Source organism: Somniosus microcephalus, chromosome 4 (assembly GCF_052327205.1).
Source record: "Somniosus microcephalus isolate GS21.2 chromosome 4, FLI_Smic_1.0, whole genome shotgun sequence".
NCBI classification, from domain to species: domain Eukaryota; kingdom Metazoa; phylum Chordata; class Chondrichthyes; order Squaliformes; family Somniosidae; genus Somniosus; species Somniosus microcephalus.
Genome location: NC_140990.1, coordinates 148,577,024 through 148,591,630, shown reverse-complemented (window position 1 = coordinate 148,591,630; position 14,607 = coordinate 148,577,024).

The following is a 14,607-nucleotide window of genomic DNA, read 5'->3' as shown; positions in this document are numbered from 1 at the left end:
CAATCCCCCTGTACATTCCCAGGGCTGTAATGGCCATGTACAGTCCCAGGTTTGGAATTTCGATGTGCAGTCCCAGGGTTGGAATCTCCATGGAGAGTCCCATGGCTGGAAACTGCTTGTACACTCCCAGGTTTTGAATCCGCATGCACAGACCCAGGACTGGAATCCCCATGTACAGTCACCAGGGTTGGAATATCCATGAACAATCCCAGGGCTGGAATACCGATGTACAGTCACAGGGTTGGAATCTCCATGTACAGTCCCAGGGCTGGAATCCCCAAGTGCAGTCCCGGGGATGGAAGCCCCATGTACAGTCCCAGGGATTGGAATCCCGACTTACAGTCCCAGGGTTGGAGTCCGTATTACAATCCCAGAGTTAAAATCCCCATGTACAGTCCCAGGGTTGTCATCTCCATGTACACTCCCAGGTTTGGAATCCCCATGTGCAGTCCCAGGGTTGGAATGCCCAAATGCAGTCCCAGGGCTGCATTTGCAATGTACAGTCCCAGGGTTGGAATCCCCATGTACAGTCCCACGGTTAAAATCGCAATTTACAATCCCAGGGCTGGTATCCCCATGTACAGTCCCAGGTTTGGAATGTCCAGGTACAGTCCCAGGGCTGGAATCTCCAGGTACAGTCCCAGGATTAGAATCCCCACGTGCTGTCGCAGTGCTGGATTCCCCATGTACAGTCCCAGGGTTTGAATTCCCAGGTACAGTCCCAGGGCTGGAATCCGCAGGTACAGTCCCAGGGTCAGAATCCCCATGTACAGTCCCCGAGCTGGAATCCCCATATATAGTCCCAGGGTTTGAATCCCCATGTACAGTCCCAGGGTTGTAATCCCCATTTACAGTCCCAGGTTTGGAATGTCCAGGTACATTCCCAGGGCTGGAATCTCCAGGTACAGTCCCAGGGTTAGAATCCCCACGTGCTTTCCCAGGGCTGGATTCCCCATGTACAGTCCCAGGGTTTGAATTCCCAGGTACAGTCCCAGGGCTGGAATCCGCAGGTACAGTCCCAGGGTCAGAATCCCCATGTACAGTCCCCGAGTTGGAATCCCCATATATAGTCCCAGGGTTTGAATCCCCATGTACAGTCCCAGGGTTGTAATCCCCATTTACAGTCCCAGGGTTGGAATCCCCATGTACAGTCCCAGGTTTGTTATCCAGATGTCGAGCCCCAGGGTTGGCATCCCCATGTACAGTCAGAGGATTGTAATCCCCATTTACAGTCCCAGGGTCGGAATCCCCATGTACAGTCCCAGGTTTGGAATGTCCAGGTACAGTCCCAGGGCTGGAATCTCCGGGTACAGTCCCAGGGTTAGAATCGCCACGTGCAGTCCCAGGGCTGGATTCCCCGTGTACAGTCCCAGGGTTTGTATCCCCAGGTACAGTCCCAAAGCCGGAATCCCCAGGTACAGTCCAAGGTTAGAATCCCCATGTACAGTCCCCGAGTTGGGATCCCCATAAAAAGTCCCAGGGTTGGAATCCCCATGTACAGTCCCAGGGTTGTAATCCCCATTTACAGCCCCAGGGTTGGAATCCCCATGTACTGTCCCAGGGTTGGAATCCCGATGTACTATCCCAGTGTTGGAATCCCCATCTACAGTCATAGGTTTGGAATCCCCATGTACAGTCCCAGGGTTGGAATCCCCATGTGCAGTCCCAGGGTTGGAATCCCTGATGTAAGAAAAAGTAGACTTACCATCAAGTAACTTTAAAGTAAGCTTTAAGTAACTTATAAACACACTATGTACACAAGAGAGGTCTTTACCATGCCTCTGGTAGAAGCCTCTTACAATACTGAACAGACCAGTATTTATACCAGTCCAACAGGAAGTGACATATGACAGGAAGTGAGGTATGTACACAGTTCATAGTTCATAGTTCATAGTTCACAGGAAGTGATGACATAACTTCCCGGAAGTTATCATTTTTATCACATTCTTCCCTCCTGCAGGATTAGGAGGCTGTGGTCTACATTTTGGTCCACAGCCGCCGAACAAGGAAGAGTCTCACCCGTTTGGATTCCCATCGTAGAGGGTCGCTGGTCCGCTTACATGTGGTTGGCCATTGGTCAGAGTCTGTGTGGCCTGGATTGCCCTGTGAAGGGTCGGGGAGATCATGGCTTCGAGTACGAGCCCCAATAGGTTCAAAGTCGGACTGCCTTTGTTCAGAGGGAGGTGCAGAGCTGGTCTGTGGCGGATCAGTACTTTCATGCGCGGTACTGGGAGGGTCGCAACCTTGAGCACGGGGTTCTACCGGCACCAAGCTAGTTGGTGTCCGATCAGGATCCTGGAGAGGGGTACCCGATAGGTCCCAAGAGTTTCCTGGTGAAATGCCATCACCCGATGTCCCACTAGGTCCTGGTGGGCAGGGAGCCAGATCCCGTAATGATACAGTAGATTCTCGGCCGTCGGAATATCGTATATTTGCATAGGTGGGTTTGGCATCGGTTAGTTCGACCTCGTCTACAAGAGGGTCATTTTTAGACGTCCGAACGTATCTTCGGAGTAATACAGGTCCAGGAGTAGTTAGCCATGACGGGAGTGATGTCCCATGAGATGAGCGACGCTGGAATCCAAAGAACCGCTCATGAGCTGTAGAAAGCAGGGATCGTATAGAGTGCAATGCATCCGGAAGCACTGTTTCCCATTGCTGGTCTGGTAGGCCCCGAGATCTTAAAGCGAGACGTACGGAATTCCAGATGATACCGTTATACCTCTCTACCTGCCCATTTCCGATGGGATGGTATGGTGTTGTTTTGCTTGTAGCAATTCCCCGTTCTGAGAGGTAGTCCTTGAGTTCCCTTGACATAAAGGATGGACCCCGATCTGAGTGAATATAAGCCGGCATGCCACAGAGAGAAAATACCTGCTCAAGGCAGCAGATTACTGTGGACGCCAGCATATTGGAGCAGGGGAAGGCAAACGGAAAACGTGAATATTCGTCGATCATGGTGAGCAAATATGTGTTCCGAGTTGAAGAGGGCACTGGGACCTTAAAATCGATGCTAAGTCATTGCATCGGTTGGGTTGCATGTATGAGTATACCATCTGAGGGGCGGAAGAACTGAGGTTTTAATTCCGCACAAAGCCGGCATTCTGAGCATATTTTCTTTACATCTCCAGTGGAAAAAGGGAGATTCCGTGATCGTACGAAATATAGCATGCGCGTAACGCCAGGATGACACAAACCATTGTGGACATCCATGAGAGTGGAGGATGATATAGTGTAGCAGAATGCCCGTGTGAGGGTGTCCGGGGCCACATTCTCCTTGCCAGGCCGATAGAGAATGGTATAACCAAAAGAGGCTGGTTCCATCCTCCAAAGTTGTATTTTATTATTCTTAATTTTGGTTCGTTTTCGATTATCGAGCATGAAGGCGACTGATCGTTGGTCCGTGATCAATGTAAAGTGCTGGCGAGCTAGAAAATGGTTCCACTTCCGTACTGCCTCTATGATGGCTGTGGCTTCTTTCTCAACCGGAGGATAATGTAGCTCGGCACCTTGTAAGGTCCTGGACATAAATGCTACAGGACGACCTTCCTGATTCAGAGTAGCCAAGATCGCCACCTCCGAGGCATCACATTCAACCACGAAAGGGAGATTCTCATCAATGGAGTGAAGAGCCGCTTTCTCCAACTGTTTTTTGAGAAGGTTAAAGGCTGCAACAGCCGCTGTTCCCAGTGGAAATGATCTAGCATGCAGCAAGGGTTGGATTTTGTCCGAAAAATGAGGAATCCATTTAGCGTAGTATGCAAACAGACCGAGAGCCCGACGTAAAGAAGCCGGATTCTTAGGTGACGGGAGCTCTTGGAGCGGGCGAAGTCTTTCTGGGTCTGGCTTAATGATACCATTGCCTACGTAGTAGCCAAGGATGTTGATGGTCGGTTGCGCCTCAACAGATTTGGATTAATTCAGGGTCAAATTACGGCGATGGAGGGCATCCCAAAATTTTTGGAGGTTGGAGTCGTGTTCCTGTTGATCGTGACCTGCAATGGTAATGTTATCAAGATAGGGAAAAGTGTCCCTTAGGTTTTCCTGCTTAACCAGGCCATCCATTGCCTGTTGAAAGACAGCCACTCCATTAGTAACCCCGAATGGGAGGCGACGAAATTGGTACAGCCGTCCATTAGCCTCAAAGGCTGTGTACTGCTTATCCGAGACCTTCAAGGGTAACTGATGATAGGCACTTTTTAAATCGTAAGTTGAGAACACTTTGTATTCGGCCAGTTTATTAACCATATCATCAATGCGTGGCAATGGGTAGGCGTCCAAGTCGGTATATTGATTGATGGTTTGCGAATAATCGATGCATAGTCGCTGTTTGTGAGGTTTTAGAGGGTTCTTGACAATGACGACTTGAGCCCGCCAGGGCGACGAACATGGTTCAATGATATCCTCTGCTAGAAGTCGAGAGATTTCAGCCGCAATAAAAGATTGGTCTTCCTGATTAAAGCGCCGCGATTTCGTTATTATCGGTTGGCATTGAGGCGGAATACTGGCAAATAATGAGGGTTCATCAAGTGAAGCTGCTGATAATGCACAAAATGGTAATTTAGATGGTATATTAGAAATAGTAAGTCCGGGTTTGGATCCACCAAACTCAATGGTGAGTTTCTTATGCTGTTTTTGGAAGTCCAGCCCTAAGAGGAGATCACTACATAAGTCTTTGAGCACCGAAAGTCGGGTGGAGGGATACATACGACCGTGAAGTGTCATATCAACAACACAAAAGCCGGAGATTCTGGTATTAAGTGATGACTGGGCCATCGCAATTGCCTGGTCCGATGGGAAGACATGTAGTTTCAATTTTGCAACAATCTGTTCCTTAATGAAACTATCAGTACTTCCTGAGTCAATTAAGGCATCTAAGGTATGCCCTTTAATTGAAATTTTTGTGGCTGCCTGAGACAGGTTCTGTGGGCAAGCAGCTGTAATTGGTGTCGTTGCACAGAGAGTGGCTAAAACTCTCGGTGTGCTTCTTCGGGAGAGAGCTCGAGAGGAAGCTTGATAGGTCCTAGCTGGAGCATCTTGATAGGCCCTAATTGGGGCAGTTCGGTAGGCCTTAGCTGGATTGGCCCTCGTAGAGGCCCTTGATAGGCAAACTTTAGCAAAGTGTCCTTTTTTCCCGCAATAACTGCAGATTGCATTGCGAGCAGGGCAGGTTTTCCTAGGGTGAAAAGCATCTCCACAAAAGAAGCATTCCTTCCTAGATTGCCAAGAGGCTGCTAAAGTGGGGTCGTCCTCCTCTTCTTCATCAGAATTATCAGAATTAGATTCCCCCATGATAGGGTTCACCTGAGACCGCTTGAATTGCCTGGTTGCAGCTACAGCAGCAGATCGAGATCTGGGCAGCTGATAGAGGTCTGCATTTCTCTTTGCCAAATCCAGTGAACAAGCTAGGTCAAAAGCCTTTTGTAGCTCAAGTGTTTTACTTTCCAGTAGACGCTGGCGTATAAATGGAGAGGCAATCCCGCAGATGAAAGCATCACGAATCATTTCTTGGCGGTACAGCTCAGCTGAGGCTGCCTGAAAGTTACAATCTATGCTGAGCCTGCGAAGTTCTTGCAGGAATTCGTCAATTGATTCCCCTGGCCCTTGTCGGGCTGTGGCCAGTAGATGTCTAGCATTTGGGGTCTTCGCATACAGTTTCTTAAGTGCCCGAATCACCTCTTCGTAATTATCCCAGTCATCAACATATTCGAACACTTTTGGGGTCACATAATTGACAAGCATCTTCAATTTAGCAGGAGCATCCGCTTTACATTCATCCAGAAAATTCTCAAAAGTACGATACCAATGCTTCCATACCCTGCCAGCTGCTGGTGTATTCGGGTCCAAGTCCAGACGAATAGGTCTCAGGATTTTCTCCATGATGGGTGGTTCCCTGGATCCTTAACTTCCGAGTTTGTCTGAAGGTCTAGTATTTGTCAGTGTAAATACTAAGTTACTTAAATTGATGTAAGAAAAAGGAGACTTACCATCAAGTAACTTTAAAGTAAGCTTTAAGTAACTTTTAAACACACTATATACACAAGAGAGGTCTTTACCATGCCTCTGGTAGAAGCCTCTTACAATACTGAACAGACCAGTATTTATACCAGTCCAACAGGAAGTGACATATGACAGGAAGTGAGGTATGTACACAGTTCATAGTTCATAGTTCACAGGAAGTGATGACATAACTTCCCGGAAGTTATCATTTTTATCACAATCCCCATGTGCATTCCCAGGGCTGGAAACCCCATGTTTAGTCCCAGTGTTAGAATCCCCATGGACAGTCCCAGGGCAGGCATCACTAGGTACAGTCCCAGGGTTAGAATCAGCATGTGAAGTCCCAGGGCTGGAATCCCCAGGTGCAGTCCCAGGGTTAGAATCCCCAAATACAGTCGCAGGGTAGGAATCCCCATTTACAGCCCCAGTTTTGAAATGCCCATGTATAGTCCCAGGTTTGGAATGCCCATGTACAATACCAGGGTTGGAATCCCCATGTACAGTCTCAGGTTTGGATTCCCCATGTACAATCCCAGGGTTGGATTCTCCATGAACAGTCTCAGGGTTGGAATATCCATGTACAATCCCAGAGCTGGAATCCTGATGTACAGTCCCAGGGTTGGAATCTCCATGGACAATCCCAGGGCTGGAAACCCCATGTGAAGTCCCAGGGTTGGAATCTCCATGTACAGTCTCAGGGTTGGAATCCCGACCTACAGTCCCAGGTTTGAAATCGCCATGTACAGTCCCAGGGCTGGAATCCCCATGTGCAGTCCCAGAGCTGGAATCCTCATATACAGTCCCAGGGTTGAAATCCCCATGTACAGACCCAGGGTTGGAAACCCCATGTACAGTTGCAGGGTTGGAATATCCATGTAAAGTCGCAGCTTTAGAATCCCCATTTACAGTCCCAGGGTTGGAATCCCCATTTACAGTCCCAGGGTTGGAATATCAATTAACAGTCGTAGTGTTGGAATCCCCATGTACAGTCCCAGGTTTGGAATCCTTATGTACAGTCCCAGGGTTGGAATCCCCATTTACAGTGCCAGGGTTAGAATCCCCATGTACAGTCCCAGGTTTGGAATCCTCATGTACAGTCCCAGGGTTGGAATCCCCATTTACATTGCCAGGGTTATTATCCCCATTTACAATCCCAGGGCTGGAATCCCCATGTACAGTCCCAGGGTTGGAATCCCCATGTACAGTCCCAGGTTCAGAATCCCCATGTACTGTCCCAGGGGTTGGAATCCTGATTTACAATACCAGTGTTAGAATCCTCATGTACAGTCCCAGGGTTAGAATCCCAATGTAAAATCGCAGTGTTAGAGTCATCATGAACTGTCCCAGCGACAGAATCCCCATGTACTGTCCCAGGGCTGGAACCCCCATATATAGTCCCAGGGCTGGGATCGCCATGTACAGTCCCAGGGTTAGAATCCCAATGTACAGTCCCCGGTTTAGAATCACAAGTAAAATCCCAGGGTTGGAATCCACAGGTACATTCCCAGGTCTGGCATCTCCAGGTACAGTCCCAGGGTTAGAATCACCATGTGCAGTCCCAGGGCTGGAATCCCCAGGTGCAGTCCCAGGGTTAGAATCCCCAAGTGCAGTCCCAGGGCTGGAATCCCCAGGTGCAGTCCCAGGGTTGGAAACCCTACGTACAGTCAAAGGGCTGGAATCAACTTGTACAGTCCCAGGGTTTCAATCCCCCTGTACATTCCCAGGGCTGTAATGGCCATGTACAGTCCCAGGTTTGGAATTTCGATGTGCAGTCCCAGGGTTGGAATCTCCATGTACAATCCCATGGCTGGAAACTGCTTGTCCACTCCCAGGTTATGAATCCCCATGCACAGACCCAGGACTGGAATCCCCATGTACAGTCACCAGGGTTGGAATCTCCAAGTGCAGTCCCAGGGATGGAAGCCCCATGTACAGTCCCAGGGATTGGAATCCCGACTTACAGTCCCAGGGTTGGAGTCCGTATTACAATCCCAGAGTTAAAATCCCCATGTACAGTCCCAGGGTTGTCATCTCCATGTACACTCCCAGGGTTGGAATCCCCATGTGCAGTCCCAGGGTTGGAATGCCCAAATGCAGTCCCAGGGCTGCATTTGCAATGTACAGTCCCAGGGTTGGAATCCCCATGTACAGTCCCACGGTTGAAATCGCAATTTACAATCCCAGGGCTGGTATCCCCATGTACAGTCCCAGGTTTGGAATGTCCAGGTACAGTCCCAGGGCTGGAATCTCCAGGTACAGTCCCAGGGTTAGAATCCCCTCGTGCTGTCCCAGTGCTGGATTCCCCATGTACAGTCCCAGGGTTTGAATTCCCAGGTACAGTCCCAGGGCTGGAATCCGCAGGTACAGTCCCAGGGTCAGAATCCCCATGTACAGTCCCCGAGTTGGAATCCCCATATATAGTCCCAGGGTTTGAATCCCCATGTACAGTCCCAGGGTTGTAATCCCCATTTACAGTCCCAGGTTTGGAATGTCCAGGTACAGTCCCAGGGCTGGAATCTCCAGGTACAGTCCCAGGGTTAGAATCCCCACGTGCTGTCCCAGGGCTGGATTCCCCATGTACAGTCCCAGGGTTTGAATTCACAGGTACAGTCCCAGGGCTGGAATCCCCAGGTATAGTCCCAGGGTTGGTATCCCCATGTACAGTCCCAGGGTTGGAATCCCCATGTACAGTAACGGGGTTGGAATCCCCATGTACAGTCCCAGGTTTAGAATCCCCATGTACTGTCCCAGGGGTTGGAATCCTGATTTACAATACCAGGGTTAGAATCCTCATGTACAGTCCCAGGGTTAGAATCCCAATGTAAAATCGCAGTGTTAGAGACATCATGAACAGTCCCAGCGACAGAATCCCCATGTACTGTCCCAGTGCTGGAATCCCCATGTACAATCCCAGGGTTAGAATCCCAATGTACAGTGCCCGGTTTAGAATCACAAGTAAAATCCCAGGGTTGGAATCCACAGGTACATTCCCAGGTCTGGCATCTCCAGGTACAGTCCCAGGGTTAGAATCACCATGTGCAGTCCCAGGGCTGGAATCCGCAGGTGCAGTCCCAGGGTTAGAATCCCCAAGTGCAGTCCCAGGGCTGGAATCCCCAGGTGCAGTCCCAGGGTTAGAAACGTCACGTACAGTCAAAGGGCTGGAATCAACTTCTACAGTCCCAGGGTTTCAATCCCCCTGTACATTCCCAGGGCTGTAATGGCCATGTACAGTCCCAGGTTTGGAATTTCGATGTGCAGTCCCAGGGTTGGAATCTCCATGTACAGTCCCATGGCTGGAAACTGCTTGTACACTCACAGGTTTTGAATCCCCATGCACAGTCCCAGGACTGGAATCCCCATGTACAGTCACCAGGGTTGGAATATCCATTATCAATCCCAGGGCTGGAATACCGATGTACAGTCACAGGGTTAGAATCTCCATGTACAGTCCCAGGGCTGGAATCCCCATGTGCAGTGCCAGGGTTGGAAACCCCATGTACAGTCCCAGGGATTGGAATCCCGACTTACAGTCCCAGGTTTGGAGTCCGTATTACAATCCCAGAGTTAGAAACCCCATGTACAGTCCCAGGGTTGGCATCTCCATGTACACTCCCAGGGTTGGAATCCCCATGTGCAGTCCAAGGTTGGAATGCCCAAATGCAGTCCCAGGGCTGGATTTGCAATGTACAGTCCCAGGGTTAGAATCCCCATGTACAGTCCCAGGGCTGGCATCTCCAGGTACATTCAATGGGCTGGAATCCCCGTGTACAGTCCCAGGGTTGGAATCCCCATGTACAGTCCCAGGGATGAAATCCCAATTTACAATCCCAGGGCTGGTATCCCCATGTACAGTCCCAGGTTTGGAATGTCCAGGTACAGTCCCAGGGCTGGAATCTCCAGGTACAGTCCCAGGGTTAGAATCCCCACGTGCTGTCCCAGGGCTGGATTCCCCATTTACAGTCCCAGGCTTTGAATTCCCAGGTAGAGTCCCAGGGCTGGAATCCGCAGGTACAGTCCCAGGGTCAGAATCCCCATGTACAGTCCCCGAGTTGGAATCCCCATATATAGTCCCAGGGTTTGTATCACCATGTACAGTCCCAGGGTTGTAATCCCCATTTACAGTCCCAGGGTTGGAATCCCCATGTACAGTCCCAGGTTTGGAATCCAGATGTACAGCCCCAGGGTTGGCATCCCCATGTACAGTCAGAGGATTGTAATCCCCATTTACAGTCCCAGGGTTGGAATCCCCATGTGCAGTCCCAGGGTTGGAATCCCCATGTGCATTCCCAGGGCGGGAATCTCCATGAAAAGTCCCAGGGCTGGAATCCCCATGTACAGTCCCAGGGTTGGGATCCCCATGTACAGTCCCAGGGTTAGAATCCCCATGGGCAGTCCCAGGTTTCGAATCCCCATTTACAGTCCCAGGGTTGGAATCCCCATGTGCAGTCCCAGGGTTGGAATCCCCATGTGCATTCCCAGGGCTGGAAACCCCATGTATAGACCCAGTGTTAGAATCAGCATGTCAGTCCCAGGGCTGGATTCCCCAGGTGCAGTCCCAGGGTTAGAATCCCCATATACAGTCCCAGGGTAGGAATCCTCAATTACAGCCCCAGTTTTGGAATCCCCATGTACAGTTCCAGGGTTGAAATCCCCATGTACAGTCACAGGGCTGTAATCCACTTGTGCAGTCCCAGGGTTTGGATCCCCATGTACAGTCCCAGGTCTGTAATGGTCATGTACAGTCCCAGGTTTGGAATGCCCATGTACAATCCCGGGGTTGGAATCCCCATGTACAGTCTCAGGGTTGGATTCCCCATGTACAATCCCAGGGTTGTATTCTCCATGAACAGTCCCAGGGTTGGAATATCCATGTACAATCCCAGAGCTGGAATCCTGATGTACAGTCCCAGTGTTGGAATCTCCATGGACAGTTCCAGGGCTGGAATCCCCATGTGCTGTCCCAGGGCTGGAATCCTCATATACAGTCCCAGGGTTGGAATCCCCATGAACAGACCCAGGGTCGGAATCCCCATGTACAGTTGCAGGGTTGGAATATCCAAGTTAAGTCGCAGCTTTAGAATCCCCATTTACAGTCCCAGGGTTGGAATCCCCATGTGCAGTCCAAGGTTGGAATGCCCAAATGCAGTCCCAGGGCTGGATTTGCAATGTACAGTCCCAGGGTTAGAATCCCCATGTACAGTCCCAGGGCTGGCATCTCCAGGTACATTCAATGGGCTGGAATCCCCGTGTACAGTCCCAGGGTTGGAATCCCCATGTACCGTCCCAGGGATGAAATCCCAATTTACAATCCCAGGGCTGGTATCCCCATGTACAGTCCCAGGTTTGGAATGACCAGGTACAGTCCCAGGGCTGGAATCTCCAGGTACAGTCCCAGGGTTAGAATCCCCACGTGCTGTCCCAGGGCTGGATTCCCCATTTACAGTCCCAGGCTTTGAATTCCCAGGTAGAGTCCCAGGGCTGGAATCCGCAGGTACAGTCCCAGGGTCAGAATCCCCATGTACAGTCCCCGAGTTGGAATCCCCATATATAGTCCCAGGGTTTGTATCACCATGTACAGTCCCAGGGTTGTAATCCCCATTTACAGTCCCAGGGTTGGAATCCCCATGTACAGTCCCAGGTTTGGAATCCAGATGTACAGGCCCAGGGTTGGCATCCCCATGTACAGTCAGAGGATTGTAATCCCCATTTACAGTCCCAGGGTTGGAATCCCCATGTGCAGTCCCAGGGTTGGAATCCCCATGTGCATTCCCAGGGCGGGAATCTCCATGAACAGTCCCAGGGCTGGAATCCCCATGTACAGTCCCAGGGTTGGGATCCCCATGTACAGTCCCAGGGTTAGAATCCCCATGGGCAGTCCCAGGTTTCGAATCCACATTTACAGTCCCAGGGTTGGAATCCCCATGTGCAGTCCCAGGGTTGGAATCCCCATGTGCATTCCCAGGGCTGGAAACCCCATGTATAGACTCAGTGTTAGAATCAGCATGTCAGTCCCAGGGCTGGATTCCCCAGGTGCAGTCCCAGGGTTAGAATCCCCATATACAGTCCCAGGGTAGGAATCCTCAATTACAGCCCCAGTTTTGGAATCCCCATGTACAGTTCCAGGGTTGAAATCCCCATGTACAGTCACAGGGCTGTAATCCACTTGTGCAGTCCCAGGGTTTGGATCCCCATGTACTGTCCCAGGTCTGTAATGGTCATGTACAGTCCCAGGTTTGGAATGCCCATGTACAATTCCGGGGTTGGAATCCCCATGTACAGTCTCAGGGTTGGATTCCCCATGTACAATCCCAGGGTTGTATTCTCCATGAACAGTCCCAGGGTTGGAATATCCATGTACAATCCCAGAGCTGGAATCCTGATGTACAGTCCCAGGGTTGGAATCTCCATGGACAGTTCCAGGGCTGGAATCCCCATGTGCTGTCCCAGGGCTGGAATCCTCATATACAGTCCCAGGGTTGGAATCCCCATGAACAGACCCAGGGTCGGAATCCCCATGTACAGTTGCAGGGTTGGAATATCCAAGTTAAGTCGCAGCTTTAGAATCCCCATTTACAGTCCCAGGGTTGGAATCCCCTTTACAGTCCCAGGGTTGGAATATCCATTTACAATCGTAGTGTTGGAATCCCCATGTACAGTTCCAGGGTTGGAATCGTAATGTACAGTCCCAGGGTTGGAATCCCCATTTACAGTGCCAGGGTTAGAATCCCCATGTACAGTCCCAGGGTTGGTATCCTCAAGTACAGTCCCAGGGTTGGAATCCCCATTTACAGTGCCAGGGTTAGCATCCCCATGTACAGTCCCAGGGTTGGAATCCCCATGTACATCCCCAGGGTTGGCATCTCCAGGTACAGTCCCAGGGTTAGAATCACCATGTGCAGTCCCAGGGCTGGAATCCCCAGGTGCAATCCCAGGGTTAGAATCCCCATGTGCAGTCCCAGGGCTGGAATCCCCAGGTGCAGTCCCAGGGTTAGAAACCCCACGTACAGTCATCGGGCAGCAATCCACTTGTACATTCCCAGGGTTTCAATCCCCCTGTACAGTCCCACAGCTGTAATGGCCATGTACAGTCCCAGGTTTGGATTTCGATGTACAATCCCAGGGTTGGAATCCCCATGTACACTCTCAGGTTTGGAATGCCCATGTACAGACCCAGGGCTGGAATCTCCATGTGCAGTCCAAGGGTTGGAATCTCCATGTACATTCCCACGGCTGGAAACTGCTTGTACACTCCCAGGTTTTTAAATCCCCATGTACAGTCCCAGGACTGGAATCGCCATGTACAGTCCCCAGGGTTGGAATATATGTGTACAATCCCAGGAATGGAATCCCAATGTACCGTTCCAGGGCTCGAATCCCCATGTGCAGTCCCAGGGTTGGAATCCCCATGTAAAATCCCCGGGTTGGAATCCCGACTTACAGTCCAAGGGTTGAAATCCTCATGTGCATTCCCAGGGTTGGAATCCCCATGTGCAGTCCCATTGTTGGAATACCCATGTACAGTCCGAGTGTTGGAATCCCCATGTACAGTCCCTAGGTTGGAGTCCATATGTCCAATCCCAGAGTTAGAATCCCCATGTACAGTCCCAGGGTTGGCATCTCCATTTAAAGTCCCAGGTTTGGCATACTCATGTACAGTCCCAGGGTTGGAATCCCCATGCACAGTCCCAGGGTTGAAATCCCTATGTACACTCCCAGGGTTGGAATCCCCATGTACATTCCCAGGGCGGGAATCTCCATGTACAGTCCCAGGGCTGGAATCCCCATGTACAGTCCCACGTCTGGAATCCCCATGTACAGTCCCAGGGTTTGGATCCCCATGTACAGTCCCAGGGTTAGAATCCCCATGGGCAGTCCCAGGTTTGGAATCCCCATTTACTCTCCCGGGGTTGGAATCCCCATGTGCAATCCCAGGGTTGGAATCCCCATGTGCATTCCCAAGGCTGGAAACCCCATGTATAGTCCCAGTGTTAGAATCCCCATGTACAGTCCCAGGGCTGGCATCACCAGGTACAGTCCCAGGGTTAGAATCAGCATGTCAGTCCCAGGGCTGGAATCCCCAAGTGCAGTCCCAGGGTTAGACTCCCCATATACAGTCCCAGGGTAGGAATCCCCATTTACAGCCCCAGTTTTGGAATCCCCATGTACAGTTCCAGGGTTGAAATCCCCATGTACAGTCACAGGGCTGTAATCCACTTGTGCAGTCCAAGAGTTTGGATCCCCATGTACAATCCCAGGGCTGTAATGGCCATGTACCGTCCCAGGTTTGGAATGCCCATGTACAATCCCGGGGTAGGAATCCCCATGTACAGTCTCAGGGTTGGATTCTCCATGTACAATCCCAGGGTTGTATTATCCATGAACAGTCCCAGGGTTGGAATATACATGTACAATCCCAGAGCTGGAATCCTGATGTACAGTCCCAGGGTTGGAAGCTCCATGGACAGTCCCAGGGCTGGAATTCCCAATTGAAGTCCCAGGGTTGGAATCCCGACCTACAGTCACAGGTTTGAAATCGCCATGTACAGTCCCAGGGCTGGAATCCCCATGTGCAGTCCCAGGGCTGGAATCCTCATATACAGTCCCAGG